At 47.0% G+C, this 27,180-nt stretch overlaps 1 long non-coding RNA gene across 1 annotated transcript in view; it reads right to left on the reverse strand.

The window, feature by feature from the left end:
- Positions 1-25,136, reverse strand: part of LOC138361850 (uncharacterized) — a 42,997-nt gene extending 17,861 nt beyond the window's left edge. Inside the window, exons 1-2 of the long non-coding RNA XR_011227224.1 lie at positions 24,977-25,136; positions 1,903-1,952 (exon numbers count right to left, since the gene is read on the reverse strand). This is a non-coding gene — a long non-coding RNA (uncharacterized lncRNA). The remainder of the gene's footprint in view (positions 1-1,902; positions 1,953-24,976) is intronic.
- Positions 25,137-27,180: the final 2,044 nt, after the last annotated feature.

Consider the following 27,180-nt stretch of genomic DNA (forward strand, 5'->3'; position numbering starts at 1 on the left):
TGTGTGTGTGTGTGTGTGTGTGTGTGTGTGTGTGTGTGTGTGTGTGTGTGTGTGTGTGTTCTGAAGTAGTTAACTCCTACATAGTTAACTGCTTCAGGAACGGCAGAGTCCACGCAGGAGCTGCATATTCTCATACTGGTCTCATGTAGGTTGTGAGTTGTCTTGAATGATGCAGTTTTAAACACCATTCATCAACAAACACAATTATAGACCAGACAATCACCAGGGAAGCCTGGCCACAGACTAGACAGTCCCCCCTTCCCCCCCCCCCCCCCCCCCCCCGTCACGACCAACAACTTAGGATGGACGGTAGAGCGACGGTCTCGCTCCATGCAGGTCGGCGTTCAATCCCCGACCGTCCACCAAGTGCTTGGTGAGCACCATTCCTTCCCCCCCCCCCCGTCCCCATCCCAAATCCTTATCCTGACCCCTTCCCAGTGCTATATAGTCAGGATAGACTTGGCACTTTCCCTTGATAGTTCCCTTCTTACCATCTGCTAGTTTCATGAGGTAAAGGGGAGTTTAGCCCCCGAGGGGGGGAGGGGGGTTAGCTTGTACAGAGGGGCGGTTAGCTAGTACAGAGGGGGGTTAATTAGCACCCCCCCAAGGTGGGATTAAGTAGCAATAAGAGAGGGTTTAATTAAACCACGAGAGAGGGGGGGGGGGGTTTAATTCCCTCTTCTGCCTCTTAGCCCAACCAGACTAGAAGGATCAAATTGTCGTCTTGTAACATAACGAGCTAGTCACAGGGGAGGGGGTGGGGAGGGTGAAGGGGGGGGGGGGGGGAGGGGGTTCTAACTACCTCGCATGTTACATAGAACCTGCCTGCCTGCCAGCCTGTCACAGCCAGCCAGCCAGCCAGCCAGCCAGCCAGCCAGCCAGCCTGTCACAGCCCGCCAGGCAGCCAGCCAGCCTGTCACAGCCCGCCAGGCAGCCAGCCAGCCTGTCAGCCAGCCAGGCAGCCAGCCAGGCAGCCAGCCAGGCAGCCAGCCAGGCAGCCAGCCAGGCAGCCAGCCAGGCAACCAGCCTTCCTTACCAGCAAAGAGATGACACAAACATGTAGAGCGACACAGTATACACAGTTTACCAGTGGATACCTGATCTACCGAGCTGTGACTCGTAGCGTCAGACAGAGAGCGAGCAGAGCAGCGTCTAAAACAGCCTGGTTGACCAGACCATCTACCAGGTCTGGACAGAAACTGGAGGGAAGGGGCATTGATCCCAGGAACCAGTAGGCATATGATGGACAGTAGAAGTCAGCCTCAACGTCCTGTTTAGATAGTCGTTTTAGCAACTATGTACACCATAGTACAAAGATTGACGTACTAAGCAATTAGATAGTACAACTTGGTACTATTCACTTTATAGTCCGACAGATATTAAACTAAAAAAACAAACTTAAATATTGCTAGGCCTAGTATAGCACACATATGTACTATAATAGGCCTCGGATACCGTGTATTAAAGCTTAGGATCACACACTCGATGGTAAAATCCCACACAACAGCTCCGCAAATATCTGGATTCTGTAGGTACAAATAGGTGAGCGCACACACACACACACACACACACACACACACACACACACACACACACACACACACACACACACACACACACACACACACACACACACACCTGGAGCGTGCCATGATCGTGGTATATAGGATCAGCCATTTAGCTGTTGGGAGGAGAGTAGTCATCAGCCTCCCCCCCCACCCTCCCGCCACAATCACCCCCTCTCCCATCACAATCACCCCCTCTCCCAACACCATCACCCCCCCCCCTCTCCAGAGTATGTCCCATCCATTGGTCGGCATTAACCAATGGGGGACGAAGATTGGATATACCAAATGTCTTGTTAGTCTGTCTATCTGTGTCTGTCTATCTGTCTCAACTCACCATCTAAGAATGCTGCATTCACAACTCGGCCACTGAAGAACTGCTTCATCCTGAAAGAAAGAACAAAAAAAGTAATTTCTTGAACGCACACGATCTGCACAATCGCAAATACAACTCTCTTTAAAAGCGTCCTTAACACCCAATGTTATAGTATCATATATAGTATCATATAGGGCATATATATAGTATCCATACAAGTTACTGCACGTGACTTGAGTCATCGTATCCGGCTTAGGCTATAAGAAATATATCCAGTATTACCAAATATATCCATTATTACCAAATATATCCATTATTACCAAATATATCCAGTATTACCGGATAACAGCAAACGGTTAGGGCATGTTTGGGAACCGTAGTGCTTAGACGCGAGCTGGTGAGGCGGGGCCCAGGAGTTAAGGCCCCACAAACACACGCAATGTTGGGGGGGGGGGGGGTGCTAAGTAGCCTCACGTGAATGATTCACTGATACTGGAGGAATGAATGCCTTTGGGGGAAGGAGGGGGGGGGGAGGTGTTATATACACACACTATTTAAACGTACACTAACACACCTACACACACTGCCTCCTACACCCTACGACACACACACACACACACACACACACACACACACACACACACACTATTCAACACTGGTGGGACGCGAACAAGGGGACACAGGTGGAAAATGAGTACCCAAATGAGCCACAGAGACGTTAGAAGGAAATTTTTCAGTGTCAGTAGTTAACAAATGGAATGCATTAGGCAGTGATGTGGTGGAGGCTGACTCCATACACAGTTTCAAATGTAGATATGATAGAGTCCAGTAGGCTCAGGAACCTGTACACCTGTTGATTGACAGTTGAGAGGCGGGACCAACGAGTCAAAACTCAACCCCCGCAAGCACAAATAGGCGAGTATAAATAGGTGAGCACACGCACACACACACACACACACACACACACAGTCAGCTATCTACCCTATACAATGATATGTTTCACCAACAACTTACTCTTATCTCTTCTTATCTCCCATTGGCAACGAGGCGACTTCTGGATGGTATCCAGAGTGAACCACCACGGGCCGGGTAAAGCTAATAATGCTTTAGATCTTGGGTCCCGCCTCTCAACCATTAATCAACTGGTGTGTGTACACAACTTCCCGAAGAGTGTCATTGGAGGAGTACATATGGTATTCACACACACACACACACACACACACACACACACACACACACACACACACACACACACACACACACGTGTATGTGTGTGTATTTTGGTATTCTGAGGGTATTCAGGAGTCTGCCTCCACCACTTCACTTCCTAATGCATTATAGTTCTTCGCCTATTTGTGTCTGCAGGATCGAGCATTAGCTCTTGGACCTGCAGACACAGGCCCAAGAGGTTTAGGATATTTTAAGTGGACTGTTCTAAAAGAGGAAGTTGTGGAAACCACCGCCATCCACAACTTTAAGGCCCGATTCGACGAAGTTGAAAAAGTAGTTAAGATGAAACGCCACAGGTACAAGACTAGTCAGCGGGGTACAAAGAGCTACGCCTGACGCCCTCCTAGACACTAATAGGTGAGTACAGGTCATTTACATATATGAGATACAGTATTGGTCATATCACCGGTCCATTCGGTACCCCCACTTGTTACTGTACACCAGTGTGTGTACTTACCTAGTTGTGCTTGCGGGGGTTGAGCTCCGGCTCTTTGGTCCCACCTCTCAACTGTCAATCAACAGGTATACAGGTTCCTGAGCCTACTGGGCTCTATCATATCTACACTTGAAGCTGTGTATGGAGTCAGCCTCCACCACATCACTTCCTAATGCATTCCATTGTCTAATACTCTGACACATTTGGGCACTCAGTTTCCACCTGTGTCCCCTAGTGCGTGTGCCCCTTGTGTTAAATAGTCTGTCTTTATCTACCCTATGAATTCCTCTGAGAATCTTGTATGTGGTGATCATGTCCCCCTCTAACTCACATACACACACAGTGTGTGTGGGTGTGAGAGAGAGAGAACAGAGGACGATGTCCCTAATGACCCGATAAGCGCCTGCCTGACCCTAATTACCTACCAGACAAGGTTGCTGTTTTGCTGACCGACATCCAATTCAGGGGCCAGAACGCCATGTCGTTCAGTTGTGCCTCACGCAACACTTGCACTCGCACTCGCACTCACACTCTCACACTCTCACACACACACACACACACACACACATCAAATGTAGATATGATAGAGCCCAGTAGGCTCAGGAATCTGTGCACCAGTTGATTGACGGTTGATTGACGGGACCAAAGAGCCAGAGCTCAACCCCCGCAAGCACAATTAGGTGAGTACACACACACACACACACGGGCCAGCGGATAGCGCTCGCAATTTGCAGTCCACGGATCCGGGTTCGATACCCGATCTAGGTGGGGAAACAAATAAGTCAATTTCCTTTCTAGTAATGTCTTTAATCACCTAATAGTAAATAGATACACGAATTCTTGCGGGTTGCAGTGTGTGTGTGCTCACCTAGTTGTGCTTGAGAGATGCCACCCTCCCCCATGTGCCACTACCATGGGTGCCACTCCCCCCCTCCCCCCCCCCCCCGGGTACTACCATGGGGGGGGGCTACCCTGCCCCCATCCCCCCCATGCCCGCCCTATCACTACAGTTTGCATTCCCTCGACTAAGTGGCCTTACTCACGCCCTGACTATGCCTCACCCCCCCCCCTCACCAGGGCACCCTCCCCTCCCCCCCTTTTGACCCTCCAGAACCCCCCCCCCCACCCCTATGCCCCATCAGGTCCCCCTCCCCCCTTTCCACTGTCTTCCTTCACTACCCTTTCTCCCTCTATCGCCTATTCCCGTTCTCTTTCACCACTCCGTACAAAATGCGACTGTTTTGCCTAACCAGAACCGTACGAACCCTTTCACCCCACCTAACCTATCGAGGCCGATGTATAGAAAACGTCAGTATTTTACGATAATTTAATCGTTTAATAATACGTGCCCAATAACGAAACCTGTACATCTTTCCCCCTCAAACCATGGCAGCTTTGTTTACATCTTTATGAAGCAGTGTATGAGCTCCAAAAGGGGAGGGAGGGAGGGGGGGGGGGGTGAGGAGGCGTGTGACTGGGGACTATACTACCCATCACAACCTGGCTGATCCGGCACTTGATAGGAGGGGGGGGGATGTCTTGCCGCCCCCCCTTGGAGTTGGTTTAGTCTTTTGTTCTCCAACTGCAATTGACCGCAGGTGTGGGGCCGCAGGTGTGGCCGCAGTGTTCTCTTAGTTGTGCCTGTATGGCACCTCTATCCCCCCCCCCCCCCGGGCAGTGTTGTGGATGGAAAAGAACACCATGTAGAACACAATATTGAAGGTGTATATATATAAGGTGTTCCCCTGGAAAGAACACGTCCCCTGAGGGTGAAGAACACCCTCAGACACCCTGGGAGAGTCATTCCCCCCCCCCCGCCCCCTCACCCTTGGCACAAACAACACTTAACCTTAATCTTAAGAAGAAATCTTAAGAATCTTAAATATCTTAAGAACATGCAATACACTATATATTTATATTATATATATATATATATATATATATATACACACTGTACATCAGTTGCATAGTGCTCCTGGCAGTATGGGTTCGAGTCACTTCTGGGGTGTGGAGTTTTCAGTTATATATATATATATATATATATATATATATATATATATATATATATATATATATATTATATATATATATATATTATATATATATATATATATATATATATATATATATATATATATAATATATATATATATATATATATATATATATATATATATATATATATATATATATATATATATATATATATTTATATATATTTATGCTCAGTAAAAAGCTATGTGTGGGAGCAGACACAGAGCTAGGAGAGAAGAGACAGAGCCAGCAGACACACAACGTGAAGCCGACCCAACCAGCCCAGGGAGGAGAATATGCATCAGGAGCATTTTGGCCAGTTAAGGAATGCTATTCATTTCATAATCTGGTCGTCCTCCTCCTCCTCCTACAGCTCTCGGTATGCGACGCTGTCCTCCCTCCCCCCCGCCCTCCTGCCTGGTCGACCTGGTCGACTCGGCCAATATACCTTCTACCACTCGACCAGGGGGCGTTCCCAGGTTCACGGCCACGCTGCCTCACATGGGCCAATAGGTCTACTGGCCTATGTTGAGGCTGTTATCTGCAGTATCTGCAGTTCGCGCAGCCCCCTTCTTCAGATGGGTCACACAATGGGCTAACAGTGTCCTTCTTACTGCCAGTTAGGGGTCGCTGCCATCCTGGCGCCACGCACTATATTGCATCACAAAGTTGACTGATTCAGAGGTATAAAACAGCCATAGAGTTAGTTAGGAGCAAGGGAGGAATCCCGATCATATGTGGCATTCTTCCAAGAAAGGGAGTGGGAAATGAATGGATATCGAGGGCACTTGGTGTCAATTGCCGGCTGGAAAGATATTGCAAATCAAATGCAATATCTTTCATAGACAACTGGGAACACTTCTATGGAAGAAATGAAATGTATGCTCGTGATGGGGTGCATCTATCGAGAGCTGGGGTTGTTGCTGTTGCGAACTCGCTAGAAGAAGTGGTTAGAGGGGTTTGTTTGGGTTTAAACTGTTAGTAGATAGAGGTATGGGAATTGATTTGGAGGAAGGAGGTAATAAAAGTATGTGTTTGTGGGAGAAAGGAATTGGCAAAACGATCAGGGAAAGAGAAGGTCCGCAAAATAACAATTCACTTAGGGTATATTACACTAACAGTAGAAGTCTAAGAAATAAAATTAACGAATTAAATGCTCTTGTCTGCACAGAAAAAATAGATATTATTGCACTTACCGAAACGTGGATGAATGTAGAAAATAGAGAACTATTAGCTGAATATCAAATATATGGATTTAAACTATTTCACACAGATAGATATATTAGACGAGGAGGTGGAGTAGCCATATATGTTAGGGACAATTTGAAATGTAGTCTCAAAGAGGGAATCAAAACAGAGCCACACACAGAAACTATTTGGATTGAATTAAACGAAAAAGCTAATAATATTATAATAGGAGTAATATATAGGCCACCAAATTTAGACAGAATGGAAGCAAAGCATCTATGGGATGAAATATCTAGAGCATCTAGATCTAACAGTATTTATGTCATGGGTGACTTTAATTTTAGCGGAATAAACTGGTTGAACAAAACAGGGAATAGTGAAGCAGAAGATTTTCTAGAATTAATTGACGATTGCTTTCTTACGCAACACATTAAGGAACCAACACGGGAAAATAATATTTTAGATTTAGTGTTAACTAACAGGGAAACGCAAATTAATGACATCGAAATAGGGAGTGAGCTAGGGAGCAGTGATCACAAAGAAATCAGATTTAGCATAGAATGGAATAGACCAGTAGGAGAAAATTCTGTTAAAGTGCCAGATTTTCGAAAAGCTGATTTTAATAGCCTAAGAAATTTTTTGGGTCAAATTGATTGGAAAGGCTTGGGTATGGGGTGTGGGCCGGTCTTGGAGCGAGACATGAACCCAGCGATAGGTGACTTAAATGGGGATTTCGATGTGGATTCAATATATAACTTATTTAAGAATAATCTAAACAAAGCACAGGAACGTAGTATACCATACAAATTGAATAGATCGTATACTAATGACCCAAAGTGGATAACAAAGAATTTGAAGAACCTTATAGGTAAAAAGAGAGCTTGGTACAAAAGGATTAAAAATGGGGAGGTCACTTTAGAACAGGAATTCGTACAACTGGTTAGAAATGTTAAAAAAGAGATAAGGAAAGCAAAAAGAAACTATGAAGTTCGCATAGCAGGGCAAGCAAAGACAAATCCTAAAGGGTTTTTTCAGTTATATCGTACTAAGACTAGGGAAAGGATAGGTCCATTAAAAACTGAGACAGGTCAAATAACAGATAGTGATGAAGAGATGAGTAGTATTTTTAATAAATATTTTGTATCTGTATTTACTAAAGAGGAACTTAACAATATGCCTTCAGCCGAACAAGTCTATGTGGGTGGGGACGAGGACAGGTTGACGAGTTTAGCAGTTACCAGGGAGGATGTTCTTAAACAAATAGTAAAACTCAAACCAAACAAATCCCCAGGGCCGGATGAAGTGTTTGCTAGGGTGCTTAAAGAATGCAAAGAGGAGCTTTGTGACCCACTGTCAACCATATTTAATAAATCAATAGAGTCAGGCAGAGTGCCAGAGTTTTGGAAAGTTGCTAATGTGATACCAGTTTTTAAGAAAGGAGATAGATCACTTGCGTCTAACTATCGACCAATTAGCCTAACGTCTATTGTGGGAAAGTTACTCGAATCTATAATAGCAAATAAAATTCGTCTTCATCTTGAAAAACATAAATTAATAATTGAGTCGCAACATGGTTTTATAAATGGCCGTTCATGTTTAACAAATTTGTTATCTTTTTATTCTAGCATTGTTGAGGCAGTTGATAGTGGTAAGGATTGCGATGTTGTATACCTTGACTTTAGCAAAGCTTTTGATACAGTGCCACATGAAAGACTGATTAAAAAAATAGAGTCTCATGGTATTGGGGGTGCTATATTAAGCTGGATTAGGGCATGGCTATACCAAAGGAAACAGAGAGTTAGTATAAATGGAATCAAGTCAGAGTGGGAAAATGTTGTAAGTGGAGTGCCTCAAGGCTCTGTCCTGGGACCTCTGTTGTTTATAATATATATAAATGATTTAGATTCAGGTTTGAGTAGCAACATTTGCAAATTTGCCGATGATACGAAAATCGGTAGGGAAATTAATTCGGAGGAGGACTCATTATCACTTCAAGTTGATCTAGATAGGGTTTTGAAATGGTCAAAGGATTGGCAGATGCAGTTTAATGCTGATAAATGTAAAGTTCTGAGGTTAGGTAATGATGATAGAGTTACAAGATACGAGCTAGATGGTGTTGTGATTGCGAAGTCGGATTGCGAAAGGGATCTGGGAGTTATGATTAGTAAGAATTTAAAACAAAAGGATCAATGCATAAATGTTCGTAATAAGGCAAATCGGACACTTGGATTTATTAATCGCAGCGTTAGTAACAAGACACCTGGTGTGGTTCTCAAGCTATATCTTGCTCTAGTTAGGCCCCATTTAGATTATGCAGTTCAGTTTTGGTCGCCATATTATAGAATGGATATAAATTCACTTGAACGTGTCCAGCGTAGGATGACTAAGTTAATTCCCCAAATTAGAAATCTTTCATATGAAGAAAGATTAACAAAGCTTAAGTTGCATTCACTGGAAAGGCGAAGAGTTAGGGGTGACATGATAGAGGTTTACAAGTGGATGAATGGACATAACCGGGGGGATATTAATAGGGTATTAAAAGTATCAACACAGGACAGAACACGAAACAATGGATATAAATTGGATAAGTTTAGATTTAGGAAAGACTTGGGTAAATACTGGTTCAGTAACAGGGTTGTTGATTTGTGGAACCAATTGCCGCGTAACATTGTGGAGGTGGGGTCCCTCGATTGTTTCAAGCACGGGTTGGACAAGTATATGAGTGGGATTGGGTGGTTATAGAATAGGAGCTGCCTCGTATGGACCAATAGGCCTTCTGCAGTTACCTTTGTTCTTATGTTCTTATGTTCTTATGACGCAAGGCAGCAATGCGTCACACAGTTGACGCAAAGGCACTTATGCGCTACTTAAGGCCAAGATCGGGGGGACATGACCTTTATAGCATGGGGACGTACGAGCCAAGTTACTGAATATTGTCAGCTCAGGATCGATGTGGGAAATTTTCGAGTCTGTGGGGTTAAGATGGTGTGTGTGTGTGTGTGTGTGTGTGTGTGTGTGTGTGTGTGTGTGTGTGTGTGTGTGTGTGTGTGTGTGTGTGTGTGTGTGTGTGTGTTCACCTGTGATTGCTGGGATTGAGCTTCGGCTCTTTAGTTCCGCCTCTCAACCGTCAATCAACTGGAGTGTACAGGTTCCTCAGCCTACTGGGCTCTATCATATCAACATTTGAAACTGTGTATGGAGTCAGCCTCCACCACATCACTTCCTAATGCATTCCATCTGTTAACTACTCTGACACTGAAAAAATCTTTCTAATGTCTCTGTGGCTCATTTGGTTACAAAGTTTCCACCTGTGTCCCCTTGTTCGTGTTCCACCCGTGCTAAACAGTTTGTCTTTGTCCACCCCGTCCATTCCTCTGAGAATTTTGTAGGTGGTTATCATGTCTCCCCTTACTCTTCTGTTTTCCAGGGATGTGAGGTTCAGCTCACTTAGCCTTTCCTCTTATCTCATACCTCTCAGTTCTGGGATTAGTCTGGAAAATACCTCTGAATCTTCTCTAACTTTGTCTTGTGTTTAACTAGGTATGGACTCAAGGCTGGAGCTGCATATTCCAGGATTGGTCTGACATAGGTGGTATAAAAGATCCTGAACGATTCCTTACACAAGTTTCTAAAGCCAGTTCTTATGTTGGCCAATCTAGCATATGCCACTGATGATATCCTTTTGATGTTGGCTTCTGGGGACAAATCCGGTGTGATATCAATCCCCAGATCTTTCTATTTGACTCTTGCAGGATATCACCTCCCAGATGGTACATTGTGTTCAGCCTTCTGCTCCCTTCGCATAATTTCATTACTTTACACTTTCCTGAGTTGAACTTTTGGAGCCACTTTCTAGACCATTCAGTTTGTCCAGGTCGTCCTGTAGTCTATCTTCATCTATCATGATTCATCATAATTTTTGCATCAGCAAACATTAAGAGGAATGAGTCTATACCCTCTGGAAGGTCGTTTACATATATCAGAAACAGGACGAGTCCAAGTACAGAGCCCTGTGGGACTCCGCTGGTGACATCTCGCCACTCTGATGTCTCTCCCCCTCACCGTTACTCGCTGTTTCCTGTTGCTTAGATACTCCCTTATCCACTGGAGCACCTTACCTTTTACTCCTGCCTGTTGCTCCAACTTTTGTAACAGCCTTTTATGGCGTACTGTGTCAAAGGCTTTCTGACAGTCCAAGAAAATGCAGTCTGCCCATCCTTCTCTTTCCTGCCTAATTAGAGAGTGTGAGTGAGTGTGAGTGTGAGTGTGAGTGTGAGTGTGAGTGTGTGTGTGTGTGTGTGTGTGTGTGTGTGTGTGTGTGTGTGTGTGTGTGTGTGTGTGTGTGTGTCGCGCGCCTGCGTGTGTGCATGTGCCTGCGCGTGTGAGCGTGCGCATGTGTGTGCCCCCGCGCACCGCTAGTCCCCCCCCCCCCACCCATACCAATAAAGACCCAGTGTTGCCGCCCCACTCTCAACCTTTTATCATTTTTGTCTCTATCTCTCCGTGAAATCTTCCTCCCTCCCTGCCTCTCACCCTGAGTTATTTTCAGCTGGCCGTAATGCCCATTGTGGCCGTAACAATGGAAGAACAACAAGAGACCCGTAATCCATCGAGGCCCTCGGCCCGCCCGCGTACAATGTGGCAACACTGCTGAAGTATGCCAGCGGCTTCAAGAGGGGGAGGGAATATTACGCTGGAATATTACCATATTACTATTATTTCACCACAACTATCACCCACGGGGATACACGCAACAGCAGCAGTGTCTCGCCTACTGCCAGCCCTCCATCTCCGCCAACCACAAAAAGCAAGCGGTTATGTATCACAGAGTAACCGTTACGAAATATATATATATATGTGGTAAATTATGGCAACATCTTCCCGCCCTCCGGCAAGGCCACCACGGATGGCACTTGTGGTCCAGTCCTCCCGTGCCCCTGTCTAATGCCCTGGGCATTTTGACAGCTTCGGGGGCATCGGAGCGGGCGTGGAGAGTTTACGGGTAGACAGGTGTGGGGGAGTGAGGGGGGGGGGGAGAGAATGTGGGTGAAGATGGGGGAGAGAGGAAGGGAAAGGGGAGAGAATGAGGGGAGGAGGCGACGTCTGGTCTGAGGGGAGACACAGGAAACTGGTGGTGGGGTGGGTGTTATTATCTCTCCGGGTGCCCTCGCTACACCCACACCCGCTGTTACACCCGGTACCCCCCCACCCACCCACCCACACACACACACACACACACAGTAGAGCCCAGTAGGCTCAGGAATCTGTACACCAGTTGATTGACAGTTGAGAGGCGGGACCAAAGAGCCAAAGCTCAACCCCCGCAAGCACAATTAGGTGAGTACACACACGCAAGGCCCCCCCCTATTAGTGAGGAGATAATGACTAGATCAGTTTATAAGAGGAGTCAGCATTCTGTTAATGGTACCGAGTGAAAGAAATGTTGAGGGCGGTGGCAGAGTGCTGTCAGCGGGCAGAGTTTGGGTCTCCGAGTAAATATATTCCTCCAAAACAATGTAGAGGCTTTAGGTGTGGGAGTGTGAGTAATCACCCAAATTCTCATAGCGGTGCATTTGGCTAGGTTAAACTCCAGCAGCCACTTATTTTTTAATTTTGCCCCGAGGGGCGAGTTTATTGGGCAGCGCCACTCATCCTGTGAGTGGACACACCGCCATAGTGACAGTATCGGACAGCGCCACTCATCCTGTGAGTGGCCACACCGCCATAGTGACAGTATTGGGCAGCGCCACTCATCCTGTGAGTGGACACACCGCCATAGTGACAGTATCGGGCAGCGCCACTCATCCTGTGAGTGGACACACCGCCATAGTGACAGTATTGGGCAGCGCCACTCATCCTGTGAGTGGACTCACCGCCATAGTGACAGTATTGGGCAACGCCACTCATCCTGTGAGTGGACACACCGCCATAGCAGCATGTACAACACTCCCCAATAGGAAGAAAACCCGCTGGGTTGTTCATCCTGTCACTTGTACCCAGACACAGCTGGGACTTGCTTAACTGTCTCAAGTGAACAGCTCCTCAAACAAGAATATTAACATTTGTCAACCCTTAAAATCTCACGTTATCTTGCGGGTGTAGAATGGGGGAATCTTTTAAGAACAGTATCACTATTTGATAAGTAGTATTTTACTAACTCGAATATTGTGAAGTTTATTATTCTACACATATTTCTAATGACTTAGATGTTCACACTCTCTCGGGTAGTGGTCAAGGCGGTGTCCGTCACTCTCATCACAGATTCTGCAACTCCACTGCTCAACTGTTGTGTCCATTCCGAATCTCCATGGATATTTGTATCCAAGACGGATTCTTGATATTACTGCTCTCCTACGGCCACCTCCTCTTCGTCCATAATGATTTGGATTGCCAGCTGCAACCATGTTGTACCATCGTACAGATTCACTGATTTGTGCTTCTATCCTTCTTTCCTTAGTAACCTTGTCACGGTGATGTTGCCTGATGATGCCTCTAATTTGTAGTAGAGTCTTGGGTATGAAGTATTCAATATGGTCTCCTTCAGCGCCTTCAGCAGCCAGCACATCTGCTCGTTCATTCCCACATATTCCAACATAGGAGGGGATACACAGAAATTTGACGATTCTTCCCCGATTGTGCTTGTGGGAGTTGAGCCTCGGCTCTCTGCTTCCACCTCTCAGGCGGTGTTCATGTATCAACTGTTGTCCTCGAGCCAAGCCTATTGGGCTCTCATCATATCTACCTTTGAAATAGTGTACCTAGTCTTACTCTTTTACTTTATTTCTTCATTTATTCCATTTGTTTACCAACACTGGCACTGAATTTTTTTTTTAGTCGATCCACTATATATTTCATGAAAGCTAGGTGGATCCTAGGAGTGATCCTTGTAGGCCTAAGAATGCTAGGAATAGTTAGGGTGCGATTACTATTCCTAGTATAACTTGACTAGTAACATTCCCCAATTCCCCCCCCCCCCAGCTGTCTCCCTATTTCCTATTTTCCTGTAGCTTTTCACCCATTCTAGTAAATTACGAATTACACTGGCCTAGTTCCTCAGCGGAGGAGACTATTGGGTAAAATACTCTAGTACTGAATGTTTCAGGCAGTCAAATGGTATGCCATCAGCATACCATTCCTGGCTTGTGTTATCTCGGTAATTCTCCCAAATAAACTCCAATCAGCTTATCAGGTGTGTTCTCCCTTCTCTACACTCCTGATAAAGGGCTTCATTGTCAATTAACTCTATATACTATAGAGAAAACCCACTCAATTTCTCTCTTGAGCCCTCTCCTTGTAGACGACCTTATAGAGAGGGGTCTCTTAGTTAAGGGTATATACCCAAGGGCAGGACCTGGATGTCAGGTTAAGGGTATATACCCAAGGGCAGGACCTGGAGGTCAGGTTAAGGGTATATACCCAAGGGCAGGACCTGGAGGTCAGGTTAAGGGTATATACCCAAGGGCAGGACCTGGATGTCAGGTTAAGGGTATATACCCAAGGGCAGGACCTGGAGGTCAGGTTAAGGGTATATACCCAAGGACAGGACCTGGAGGTCAGGTTAAGGGTATATACCCAAGGACAGGACCTGGAGGTCACGTTAAGGGTATATACTCAAGGTCAGGACCCAAGTATAGTATGTGTATAGTCAGGAGTGACAAGTGTAATACGAGTTATGTATAGTAGAGATGGAGTGGACGGAGATTTGGTGGACGGGGGGTGGACGGAGATTTGGTGGACGGGGGGTGGACGGAGCTTCCCTCTGTGGATGAAGAGAAACCTTACCTCAACGCTCCCTCCGTCTCTCTCTCTCTCTCTCTCTCAATGGACAGAAAAGGAGCTTAAGAATGTAACGCTAGATGGGGTCCACCCTTCGTGCGTACGTTGGTGCGCTCTGGCTCTTTATGCGAGTGTGCGCGTACGCGCGTGGCGTGTGTGTCCTCACCTAGTTGTGCTTGCGGGGAGGCGTTGAGCTTTGACTCTTTGGTCAGACCCTGTGTGTTTGTGCTCTGGGGACCTGAGCCTATTGGACTACCTTTTTTTCCATACCTACATTTAAAACTGTGTACCGAGTCTACCTTTATCTTACTGAAATTCCATGTTTCCTCCCTGAGGATTTTATATTTGGTAATCATGTCTTCCTTTAAACCTTTGTAGTCCTGTAGTCGCAATTATGTATCAATCAATCCTGTTTAACTCCTAGCCTGCCTACAAAACCAGGATTCCAAGATCATTTCCGTTACGCCCAAGACCAGAAACACCCTCTCACAAAACTCATTCATCTCCATCGAGCGATTATGAGGAAGAATGTTAGCAGTTAAGCCCCTGTGTGTGGCAACACCTGGGTGGAGTTGCCAGCGTGTGTGTGTGTGTGTGTGTGTGTGTGTGTACACCTAGCTGTATTCACCTAGCTGTGTTTGCGGGGGTTGAGCTTTGCTCTTTCGGCCCGCCTCTCAACTGTCAATCAACTGTTTACTAACTATTTTTTTTCCCACACCACACACAAACACACACACACCCCAGGAAGCAGCCCGTGACAGCTGACTAACTCCCAGGTACCTATTTACTGCTAGGTAACAGGGGTATTCAGGGTGAAAGAAACTTTGCCCCTTTGTTTCTGCCTCGTGCGGGAATCGAACCCGCGCCACAGAATTACGAATCCTGCGCGCTATCCACCAGGCTACGAGGCCCCTTGTGTGTGTGTGTACTCACCTATATGTACTCACCTATATGTGCTTGCAGGATCGAGCATTGACTCTTGGATCCCGCCTTTCGAGCATCGGTTGTTTACAGCAATGACTCCTGTCCCATTTCCCTATCATACCTGGTTTTAAAATTATGAATAGTATTTGCTTCCACAACCTGTTCCTGAAGTGCATTCCATTTCCCCACTACTCTCACGCTAAAAGAAAACTTCCTTACATCTCTGTGACTCATCTGAGTTTCAAGCTTCCATCCATGTCCTCTCGTTCTGTTACTATTCCGTGTGAACATTTCGTCTATGTCCACTCTGTCAATTCCTCTGAGTATCTTATACGTTCCTATCATGTCCCCCCTCTCCCTTCTTCTTTCTAGTGTCGTAAGGCACAGTTCCCTCAGGCGCTCTTCATACCCCATCCCTCGTAGCTCTGGGACGAGTCTCGTTGCAAACCTCTGAACCTTTTCCAGTTTCATTATATGCTTCTTCAGATGGGGACTCCATGATGAGGCGGCATACTCTAAGACTGGCCTTACGTAGGCAGTGTAAAGCGCCCTAAATGCCTCCTTACTTAGGTTTCTGAATGATGTTCTAACTTTTGCCAGTGTAGAGTACGCTGCTGTCGTTATCCTATTAATATGTGCCTCAGGAGATAGATTAGGTGTTACGTCCACCCCCAGGTCTCTTTCACGCGTCGTTACAGGTAGGCTGTTCCCCTTCATTGTGTACTGTCCCTTTGGTCTCCTATCTCCTAGTCCCATTTCCATAACTTTACATTTGCTCGTGTTGAATTCTAGTAGCCATTTCTCTGACCATCTCTGCAATCTGTTCAGGTCCTCTTGGAGGATCCTGCAATCCTCATCTGTCACAACTCTTCTCATCAACTTTGCATCATCCGCAAACATCGACATGTAGGACTCTACGCCTGTAAACATGTCGTTAACATATACAAGAAATAGAATTGGTCCCAGCACCGATCCTTGTGGTACTCCACTTGTTACTGTTCGCCAGTCCGACTTCTCGCCCCTTACCGTAACTCTTTGGCTCCTTCCTGTTAGGTAGTTCCTTATCCATTCTAGGACCTTTCCCCCCACCCCCGCCTGCCTCTCGAGCTTGAACAGCAGTCTCATGTGCGGTACTGTATCAAAGGCTTTTTGGCAGTCCAGAAATATGCAGTCTGCCCAACCATCTCTGTCCTGTCTTATCCTCGTTATTTTATCATAGAATTCCAGAAGGTTTGTTAGGCACGATTTCCCTGTCCAGAACCCATGTTGATGTTTGTTCACAAACCTAATGTTCTCCAGGTGTGCAACCAGTCGTAGCCTAATTATTCTTTCCAGTATTTTACAGGGGATGCTTGTCAGTGATACAGGTCTGTAGTTAAGTGCCTCCTCTCTATCTCCTTTCTTGAAGATCGGCACGACATTTGCCTTCTTCCAGCAACTGGGCAATTCTCCTGACATAAGTGACTCATTAAAGATCATTGCCAGAGGCACGCTGAGGGCCTGTGCTGCTTCTTTTAGTATCCACGGTGATACTTTGTCTGGTCCAACTGCTTTAGTTGCATCTAGAGTTGTCAACTGTTTCATTACCTCCTCTGCTGTCACCTCTATATCTGATAGTCTTTCATCTAGGGTAACCCCTTCCAACAATGGGAGCTGCTCAGGCTCGGTAGTGAACACTCCATGGAAACTGGCATTCAGTGCCTCGCAGATTTCCTTGTCACTTTCAGTATATGCCCCCTCTGTCTTCCTTAGTCTTGTCACTTGGTCGTTCACCGACATTTTTCTTCTTATATGACTGTGTAGTAACTTAGGTTGTTTTTTCGCTTTGATTGCAATATCGTTCTCATAGTCCCTTTCCGATGTTCGTCTTATGTTAATGTAATCGTTCCTAGCTCTGTTGTATCTGCTTCTGTTGTCCTCTGTTCTTTGTCTTCTGTACTTCCTCCACTCCCGCCTGCTGGCCATTTTTGCTTCCTGACACTGTCTATTAAACCATGGGTTATTATATTCCTTCTTATTTTTTCCCTTTACCGTTGGTATAAATCTCTCTTCGGCCTCCTGGCATTTCTGTATGACTAGGTCCATCATATCTTGGACTGTTTTTCCTCTAATTTCTTCCTCCCACTGCACTTCACCCAGATAGTCCCTTATCCTCATATAGTCCCCTTTCCTGTAGTCAGCTCTCCTTTCCCAGATCTCTTGTCCCATGGTCATAATTTTGAATTCCATCATGTAGTCAAAGACTAGGACACAATGGTCACTGGCCCCTAGAGGTATTTCATGCTCTAAATTCTCGATATCTTCTACGTTCTGGGTGAAAATCAGGTCTAATAGGCTCGGTGCATCTCCTCCTCTTTCCCTTGTGTCTTCCTTCACATGTTGTGTCAGGAAATTCCTGTCTATAACATCTACTAATTTTGCTCCCCACGTTTCATCCCCTCCATGGGGATTCCTTGATTCCCAATTTATCTCTCCATGATTTAGGTCCCCCATGATCAGCAGCTTCGCTCTCATTCTGTGGGCTAGTGTTGCTGCCTTCTGCAGTTCATCAATACATGCTTTGTTGTTGTCATCATACTCCTGCCTGGGTCTTCTACTGTTTGGTGGGGGATTGTAGATTACCATGATCACAATCTTCCTCCCATCTACTGTCAGAGTTCCATGTATGAAGCTTGTGCACTCATTGGTAACTCGATTTCCCAGGTCTTCAAACTTCCATTTCCGCTTTATTAGGAGTGCTACTCCCCCTCCCTGTCTCTGTGTCCTCTCTTTTCGTATCACCTGGTACCCTTCAGGAAAGATAGCATCTGAGATCATGTCATTAATTTTAGTTTCCACAATTGCAACTATGTCAGGATCTGCTTCACTCACTCTTTCTTTTATCTCTTCTGCTTTATTAGATACCCCATCAGCATTGGTGTACCAAACCTTGAGATTCTTCATGGAAACTCTTGTACCAGAGTTCTCCCTTTCTCTGGGGGTCTGGGGGGATCTGGGGGATGTCTGGGGGGTGACTGGGGGCAGAGGGGATCTGGGGGATCTGGGGGGTGTCTGGGGGATGACTGGGGGCGGGGAGGGTCCGGGGGATGTCCGGGGGGATCCAGGGGGTGTCTGGGGGGGTCCGGGGGGTGTATGGGGGGTGAAAGAGTTCAGGAGGGGTGCTTGGGGGGCTACTGGGGGCTGGGCTTCTAGGAAGGTAGGTAGGAGGGTCTGGGGTAGGGCCTGGGTAGGTAGGTCTGGAGTAGGAAGGGCATACTGGGTCTGAAGATTAGGGAGGGCATAGAGGGGTTGGGAGATGGCGTAAGGTTGGGAGACAGATAGAGGTTGAGAGGTTGGGAGGGGGATGGATAGAGGGGGTGGGGGGGACCTCCCACCTCCCTCGCAAGGGTGGGGGGTCACATGGAAGGAGAGGGGATGAGGAGGGGTGAGGGCAGGGTAGGCTTTGGGTGTTGAGGGGATGAGGTCTGGGTGGGTTCTTGGGGTTGAGGGGATGAGGTCTGGATGGGATTTGGGGGTTGAGGAGATGAGAGCTGGGTGGGTTTTGGGGGTTGAGGGGACGAGGGCTGGACGGGTTTTGGGGGTTGAGGTGATGAGGGGGTCCTTGGAATGTGGGATGAATTTGACTCCAGTGGGGTCAGAGGGGTCAAGGGATGTGCTGGGGAGATAAGCAGGGGCGGCTGATTTGGGAAAGGGGTGACCTGAGAAGCACGTGTGAGCTGGTTAGCATGGGGTGGATTAGCACTGGGGTGTGTAGCTGCGCTCAAATGGGAAGAGTCGTATTGTTGTTTGCTTGCTCTGTGGGCAATCTGTTCCTCCTTCGTCATGAATTTGTCAATGAATACGTTGTAGTAATTTTCGCTACCTCTGAGTAGGTGTTTGTGATGCAGTATGTAATCCACTGCCTCTTCGTTAGTGAACTGTACCAGGACAGGTCGTTTCCTGTTACAGTTGTATGGTCCAATGCGTCGGTGGACTTGCACCTCATTCCCTGCCATCTGGGCTCTCATGTCTCTCAAGATCCCCTGTAGTTCCAAATCCTCAATCTCCATCCTTTCCTGCCTCGATGGTGCCCTGGCTTCAAGTAATCCATGGATTATGATTGTCCTCTTTCTCAGTTCAGGGTCATGCTGGTGGCCCTCTCCCTGGCTGACCCCCACCCCTCCTACACCCGCTACTCCACCTACTACTACTACTTCCCCTTCCCCTGCCAAGCTTCCCTTATTCCTGCCAAATTCATTAGTAAGCCTAGATATTTCTCCTTGCCATTCTACCCTGCTCTTCCTGATTTCCTCTTGAATATAATCCATAAACTCTTGTTTGAGTCTTTGAACCTCGCCCTGTATCTTATTAAAGACTTCACTTTTAATCCCCTGGATTAGATCACCTATCCAAACATCCCTCTTCTCTACAAATTTCCCAATCATCTTCTCCACAAACCTATCTTCTTCCTCAATCATAATACTGCTGGACCTAGACGCCCTTCCTGACCTAGTCATTGCTATAATGCAACCTTACCCACAGGGGTTCCAAGTATCTTACCGTCCTGCTAACACAATAGGTGAGTGAATCTCCAAGCGTCGTCCCCGTGGTGGTAGGAGGGTTGCTGCCGGGGTGAGGTCACGCGGTCAGAGGTCGGTGAGGTCTGCTCCACACTACACACTGCCACAATACTACAACTATTTTGAATTACGCTATTTAAACTGTTTTTCTTCACTACTTTATGGCTCTGGCCAAAACTCAAGGTTTTTTCATTCACTTGTACACACTTTTTCACTTCGAAGTTGCCTGATTACCCCTCCCACTCCACTAGTGAACCTGGAGCTCCCAACCCACGTCCACCCAACACGATGGTCACAAGACAAGAGTCTTGTGTGTGTGTGTGTGTGTGTGTGTGTGTGTGTGTGTGTGTGTGTGTGTGTGTGTGTGTGTGTGTGTGTGTGTACTCACCTATTTGTGCTTGCGGGGGGGGTTGAGCTTTGGCTCTTTGGTCCCGCCTCTCAACCGTCAATCAACTGGTGTACAGATTCCTGAGCCTACTGGGCTCTATTATATCTGCATTTAAAACTATGTATGGAGTCAGCCTCCATGTGTGTGTGTGTGTGTGTGTGTGTGTGTGTGTGTGTGTGTGTGTGTGTGTGTGTGTGGGTGGAATGCTTCTGACCAGAGCTAATTCAGTCCAATATGCTTAGGGCTGGGCTGTGCTGGCTTTCCTGTCGGGCGTTTTCTAGGGCTTCGGGAAGCGTGACATGAAGCTCAGAGAGCTCTTGGTCAATTTGTTAATTGTAAAGAAACCACGGTGGAGGTAGAGAGCTAAAGTATTTAGCTCTTTATTTAAAACTATTTTTTGTTAGGCAACGTAATAATGGGTTAGTTAATGTTACTCATTCTGGGAGCGAATTATATACACCACCACAGCCACTCATCCTGTGAATAACATCATGTACAAAGGAAATGTAGATGTTTATCTCTCAGAATGTTTGGTAATATGTTTATTGTTTGTGATGTGTTTATATGTATGTATTAACACGGTGTACTGAACGGGGTGTGAGAATAGCTTGAGCTACCTCATCCCTTTGTGTGTATTTTACTTCAATAAACTTATTTCAATTTCAATCATGTACAACCACACAAACTTTCAGGAGTGCTCATCCTGTAATCTGTTACCGAGAAGGAACTGGAGACCTCTTTAACATCAAACAACCTAAGACATTCATCAATAGACACAAACCTACGATATCTCGCAGGTACAAGCAGAATCTATTTTTTTATTTCCATTCCCTAAGTAGGCCTATACCAACCTACTACCATCACCGATCAGTAATATTAACAGCGGCCTATGGTACTCTTGCCATGTGTCTCAAGATACATACACCCCCCATAGGTTAAAAATTCGATTTCTGTTCTTCCGTTTAGATTTAGAAAAGATATGACAAGCAGAAAAGCCACGTACTAGCCGGCTCCTGTGCCAGGTAAGCTACGGGCTCGCCATAGCCCGTGCTACTTGGAACTTGTTCCGAGTAGCTGAATCTATAACAACAACGTGCTAGATTGCCTTCGTTAGAGTGGCGACTCACTCACCTGGATCCTTGATTACCTGAGGGAAACTTAATTACCGGGTCACCGGTAATCTCTAACTGGGGCGAGAGGGGGGGGGGGTAGAGGTGCTGGTAATCCCACACACTGTTGGGGATGGGTCCCGGTAATCCTAAACCGGAGGTTGACCAATCCACACACTAGAAAATTGAAGGGACGACGACGTTTCGGTCCATCCTGGACCATTCTCAAGTCGATTGTGGGACTTCTACAGACCCCCCCCCCTAAACTGGGGGGTCCCGGTAACCCCTACATTCTGGAGGGGGAGAAAGGGGGAGGGGGTGGGGGGGGTCCCGGTAACCTCCCATTCTGGAGGGGGAGAAGGGGGGAGGGGGTGGGGTGGGGTCCCGGTAACCCCCCATTCTGGAGGGGGAGAAAGGGGGGAGGGGGTCCCGGTACCCCAAACACTGGTGGGGTCACCCCCTTTCGTCATAACAAGGTCAGGCAAGACCCCAGGATCATCAATTAGCAGTGTCATCAATCACCCAGTTCGGCTGAAGGGGGGGGGGCGACGGACAGAGGGGGGTTGGGGGGGGGGCGACGGACAGAGGGGGGTTGGGGGGGGGAGGGATGGATGGACAAGCTATGTGGTGGGGATCAGTCGGGTGTGCCAAAGCTACGCGAACTTCTTCCTATTGACGGAGTGATCAGCTAAGCTGTTGGTGCCAGCACAGCCGACAGTCGCAGCACCTCGGAGGGTCGTCGTCACTATTATTTCATCTTCAAGATGATTAAGAATATTTAACCGACGTCTTAAGAGAGAAAAAAAAATGAGGAGTTTCAAATCCCTTTGGATTATAATTCCCGCTGTCGGGGACAGGACGCCTGTATATTTATATACGTATTAGTATATTTTGGTAGCAGTCTTTCTTGTAAACATATGTTGTTAAATATATGTTGTTATATACGTGTATATATATATATACTTTGGCGTGTTGAGTTCCCCCCCCCCTAGGCCTACTCTTGACCTTCCCCAGAATGCAAGCCACAATAGTTGCCTAACTCCCGGCCACCTATTTTACTGCTCGATGAAGAGGCCCAATCGTTTCTGTCATCGGCCGAGGATTCAACCCGGGTCCCTGGGTTGTGCGCAGAGAATGTAGCCCAATGTGCTACAGGACCCAAACATTATCTTCATGTCTTGATAACACACTGTATGCAACATTGCACTGTAGAGTATATGTAGGTTTGCGGGTCGCTCCAAACAGCAACAGTCTGGTGGACCAAGTTCACAAGTCAAGCCTGGCCTCAGGCCGGGCTTGCGGAGTAGAAGAACTTCTAGAATCGCCTTCAGGTATACAGCAATATACCTGGATTGTACCTGGTTGATGGGGTTCTGAGAGTTCTTCTACTCCCCAAGCCCGGCCCCGGGGCCCAGGCTTGACTTGTGAGAGCTTGGTCCAACAGGCTGTTGCTGCTTGGAGCGGCCCCGCAGGCCCACATATCCACTGGATATGTATATACTGGAAATATTTATGTAATATATTTTGACGGACATGGTGATATTTCTAGTATTTCTAGGTACCAGATACCGCCTCCAGTACCACGTACCATCACCTGATAATCCATTCATCCCGTAGGTACTGCGTACCATCACCTGATAGAGGGTACAGCCCTTTCGGCATCACCATTTGGTATCGAATATCATCCCTTTATATATCGATGTCTATATACATTTTCGAGTGCCACCTTCGGCACTCTTAACCAACATGTGCCACACACCAGCCAAACTACCAGGTATCAGAAACCAATCCAGGCAGGTATAAGGTGCCCACAGTGGAACCAGGTACCTCTAATCAGAGGTACCACTTCAAGAACCAGGTGCCCACCACCAGCAGGTATCAGGGGGTGGGGGGGAAGGGAGGAAGCCAGGCGGCCACCAAGAGATTTACATAATTCAAAGCAATACAACTCGAGCACAGAAGGAACCCGCTTTGGGAGAGAAACTTTGTAAAAAGTTCTTGTGCCTCAGGAGTCGCCAGGCGCTTGGTGTTAGTGAGGTGGGATGGAGAGAGACAGACAGAGAGAGAGACACAGACAGAGACAGAGAGAGAGAGACCGTCCGTCCTCTCTCTGACTCCCCACCACCACCACCACCACCCTGACTGGATGAGACTGTGAACCTCGACTCTACAAACAGGAAATTAGATGTCACTGGAGCCGACCAAGGGTGTATGGCATCACTGCCTGGGTGACCCCACACGAAATCTGGCGTCACTGCAAAGGCAAGACACGAAATGTGACACCACCACCACAGCACGGACAGGGGACGAAATGTGACACCACCACCACAGCACGGACAGGGGACGAAATGTGACACCACCACCACAGCACGGACAGGGGACGAAATGTGACACCACCACCACAGCACGGTCAGGGCCACGAAACGTGACACCACCACCACAGCACGGACAGGGCACGAAACGTGACACCACCACCACAGCACGGACAGGGCACGAAACGTGACACCACCACCACAGCACGGACAGGGCACGAAACGTGACACCACCACCACAGCACGGACAGGGCACGAAACGTGACACCACCACCACAGCACGGACAGGGCACGAAACGTGACACCACCACCACAGCACGGACAGGGCCCCGAAATGTGAGAAAATTGTAACTATGTATCCAAGCAATAAATGAACTGGTTAAAACCCCCCATGAAAGGATCCAACCTCTTAGCTTAGCCAGAAATGTGTATATTTGAGAGCATGACGGTTTTTCTTAATAGGTTGCATTTGTAACGTTCGAGGCCAAGTTAGGGACAACGAGAGAGAGAGAGAGAGAGAGAGAGAGAGAGAGAGAGAGAGAGAGAGAGAGAGAGAGAGAGAGAGAGAGAGAGAGAGAGAGAGAGAGAGAGAATATACACAGATCAAAGAGAGAGAGCTAAGAGGAAGGTAGAGAGCAAGTACAAAGAACAAATAAAGAATAAGATAAAGAGCCAACCCAAGAGCCCCCTCCCCCACAAAAGACAACAAAATCCCCCCCCCCAAAAAAAAAAAACAATGGCGGCAGAGTCGTCGTCTCTTTTGTCAACAACAACAACAAAAACAGAACAAAAACATCCGAGTAACAAATTACCAAAAATAGCCGGAAAGTTCTACTCCTGCCCCATCCCCCCCCCCCCCGCGCCCCCTCCCTCTCCCCCTCCTCCTCCCAAGAAGATCGAAGAAGGAGACGCAAGAAGAGATAAAAAGAGATGGAGGAGGACGGCGAAGTGTCTCAGGAGAAGTGAGAAGGAATCTTAGTGTGTTATAACGACTGTGGCTGTTCCGAGGGGGGGGGGGGGGGGGTTGTGGCTGTTAGGGGGGGGGGATTGTGGCTGATAGGGGGGGGGGTTTGTGGCTGTTAGGGGGGGGGGGGGTGTTGGTTGTAAGAGGGAGAGGAGCGCATGCGCACGATACTTACTCGTTACTGGACGATCCTGCGGGGCTTCCTCCAGTGACGTCATCAATACTGCCGACCAATCACGATGCCGAATGATAATCGTGACGTCATGACTAGACGTCCACTACACATCTTGTGACGTCACCGCCAGACTCATGACGTCACACGCACACGTCATCACTACGGAAGAAAACGGAAATCTATTAAGAAATTATACAAAAAAAGAAAAAAAAAACACGATAGTAATTGAGAAAAAATTACTGCCGAAATATTTTTAAATTAATAGCATTAATATTTTTTTCTATTATTATTAACGGTTATAAAATAACATTTAATTTCACGGGCTTCGGGGAATCGAACTCGGGTCGCAAAAGTACTGCATCATACAAATGTATTTGTTTGCATTTTATACAGCCGTTTTATTGGAGACCTGTTGTATAATACAAGATCTATTTTGTACAGCCTTGTTTCTGGCGACCTGTTGTATAATACAAGATTTATTTTGTAGTATTACTGGTGACCTGTTGTATAATACAAGATTTATTTTGTAGTGTTACTGGTGACCTGTTGTATAATACAAGATTTATTTTGTAGTGTTACTGGTGACCTGTTGTATAATACAAGATTTATTTTGTAGTGTTACTGGTGACCTGTTGTATAATACAAGATTTATTTTGTAGTGTTACTGGTGACCTGTTGTATAATACAAGATTTATTTTGTAGTGTTACTGGTGACCTGTTGTATAATACAAGATCTATTTTGTACAGCCTTGTTATCGACGACCTGTTGTATGATAAATCTGTTTTCTTTGTGTACTGGTAGTGTCAGGGATTTATTTTATAACGGGGAACATTGCACAACACAAGCGAGTTGGGTCAAAACAAATACAGCTGTAGCCTTTGTGTACAATAGGTAGTTACCGCTTAACAATACAATCACCCACACATGCTGGTGGAAACTGACAGCCGGCACCCAGGAGGCGGGGCCCAAGAGACAGAGCTCCCTCCTAGCATGCACAATTAGCCCAGAACACGCGTAAATGTAAATTTTGCCCCGAGGGGCGAGTTTATTGGGCAGCGCCACTCATCTTGTGAGTGAACATACCGCCATAGTGACAGTATTGGGCAGCGCCACTCATCTTGTGAGTGAACACACCGCCATAGTGACAGTATTGGGCAGCGCCACTCATCTTGTGAGTGAACACACCGCCATAGCAGAATGTACAACACTCCCCAATAGGAAGAAAACACGCGTACATATGCCTTCAGAATATGCTAATATACAACCGCCAGGCAGAAGTGTCAAGAGACGGATTGAGAGATGCAAGCACACCAAGAGTCAAGTCGATCATGCTCTCAGACAGGCGGCCTTTCCTATCTCTACTTCTCTGTTGCTATTGACTTCCCTCTTGAACCCCCCCCCCCAACTCCACCTCCCTTTCTTCTTCTTGTTTCAGATTTAGCTACTCAGAACGAAGTGTCCATGTAGCACGGGCTATGGTGAGCCCGTAGACCTCCCTTTCGTTAAAACCCCTCTTTAATACATCCTCTTACCTCCTACCCCTCACATTCAACATTACTTCTCACCCCTACCTTCCCCCCTCTCCCCCCTTTTCTCTCACTCTCTCCTTCTCTCACAACCAACCACTACCCCTTTCCTCCCCACCCCCCCCACCACACAGTATACACAAAAATCTCGCCAAAAATCGAGAAACTCACTAACCGTCAGGGAAGAGATGGAGGGGAAGAGGGGAACACACACACTGTGTCCTGGGAGACAACCACCTATTGTGACACGCCGCCCGTATTTTGGGCCCCTTACAATAGACCAGTGTTTAGGACCATATGCCAGGGGCAGGAGGAAGGGCGGGGGGGGGGGGGAAGAAGGTGTTAGGTTGGGGGCAGGTGTGTGTGTGGGGGTGAGAGATAGTGTGAGAGAGAGAGACAGTGAGAGAGACAAAGTGAGAGACAGTGAGAGAGAGTGTGTGTGTGTGTGTGTGTGTGTGTGTACAGATGTCTATATGGGAAGACAAACATGGAGCCGTATAGCTACAGGAGGGCAGACTGTGTCTTCCAGGACTGCCGGAAAGCACTTGATAACCACCCCCCCCCCCGGCCGAAACATGTACCCAGACATACCCGTCTCCACCTGGGCGTGGAGAGACCTCACACTGCCTGGTATTATAAGCGTCAGTACCCTGTCAAGAATCTCAGGGGACCATGAG

The sequence above is a fragment of the Procambarus clarkii genome, unplaced genomic scaffold, assembly GCF_040958095.1.
Source record: "Procambarus clarkii isolate CNS0578487 unplaced genomic scaffold, FALCON_Pclarkii_2.0 HiC_scaffold_904, whole genome shotgun sequence".
NCBI classification, from domain to species: domain Eukaryota; kingdom Metazoa; phylum Arthropoda; class Malacostraca; order Decapoda; family Cambaridae; genus Procambarus; species Procambarus clarkii.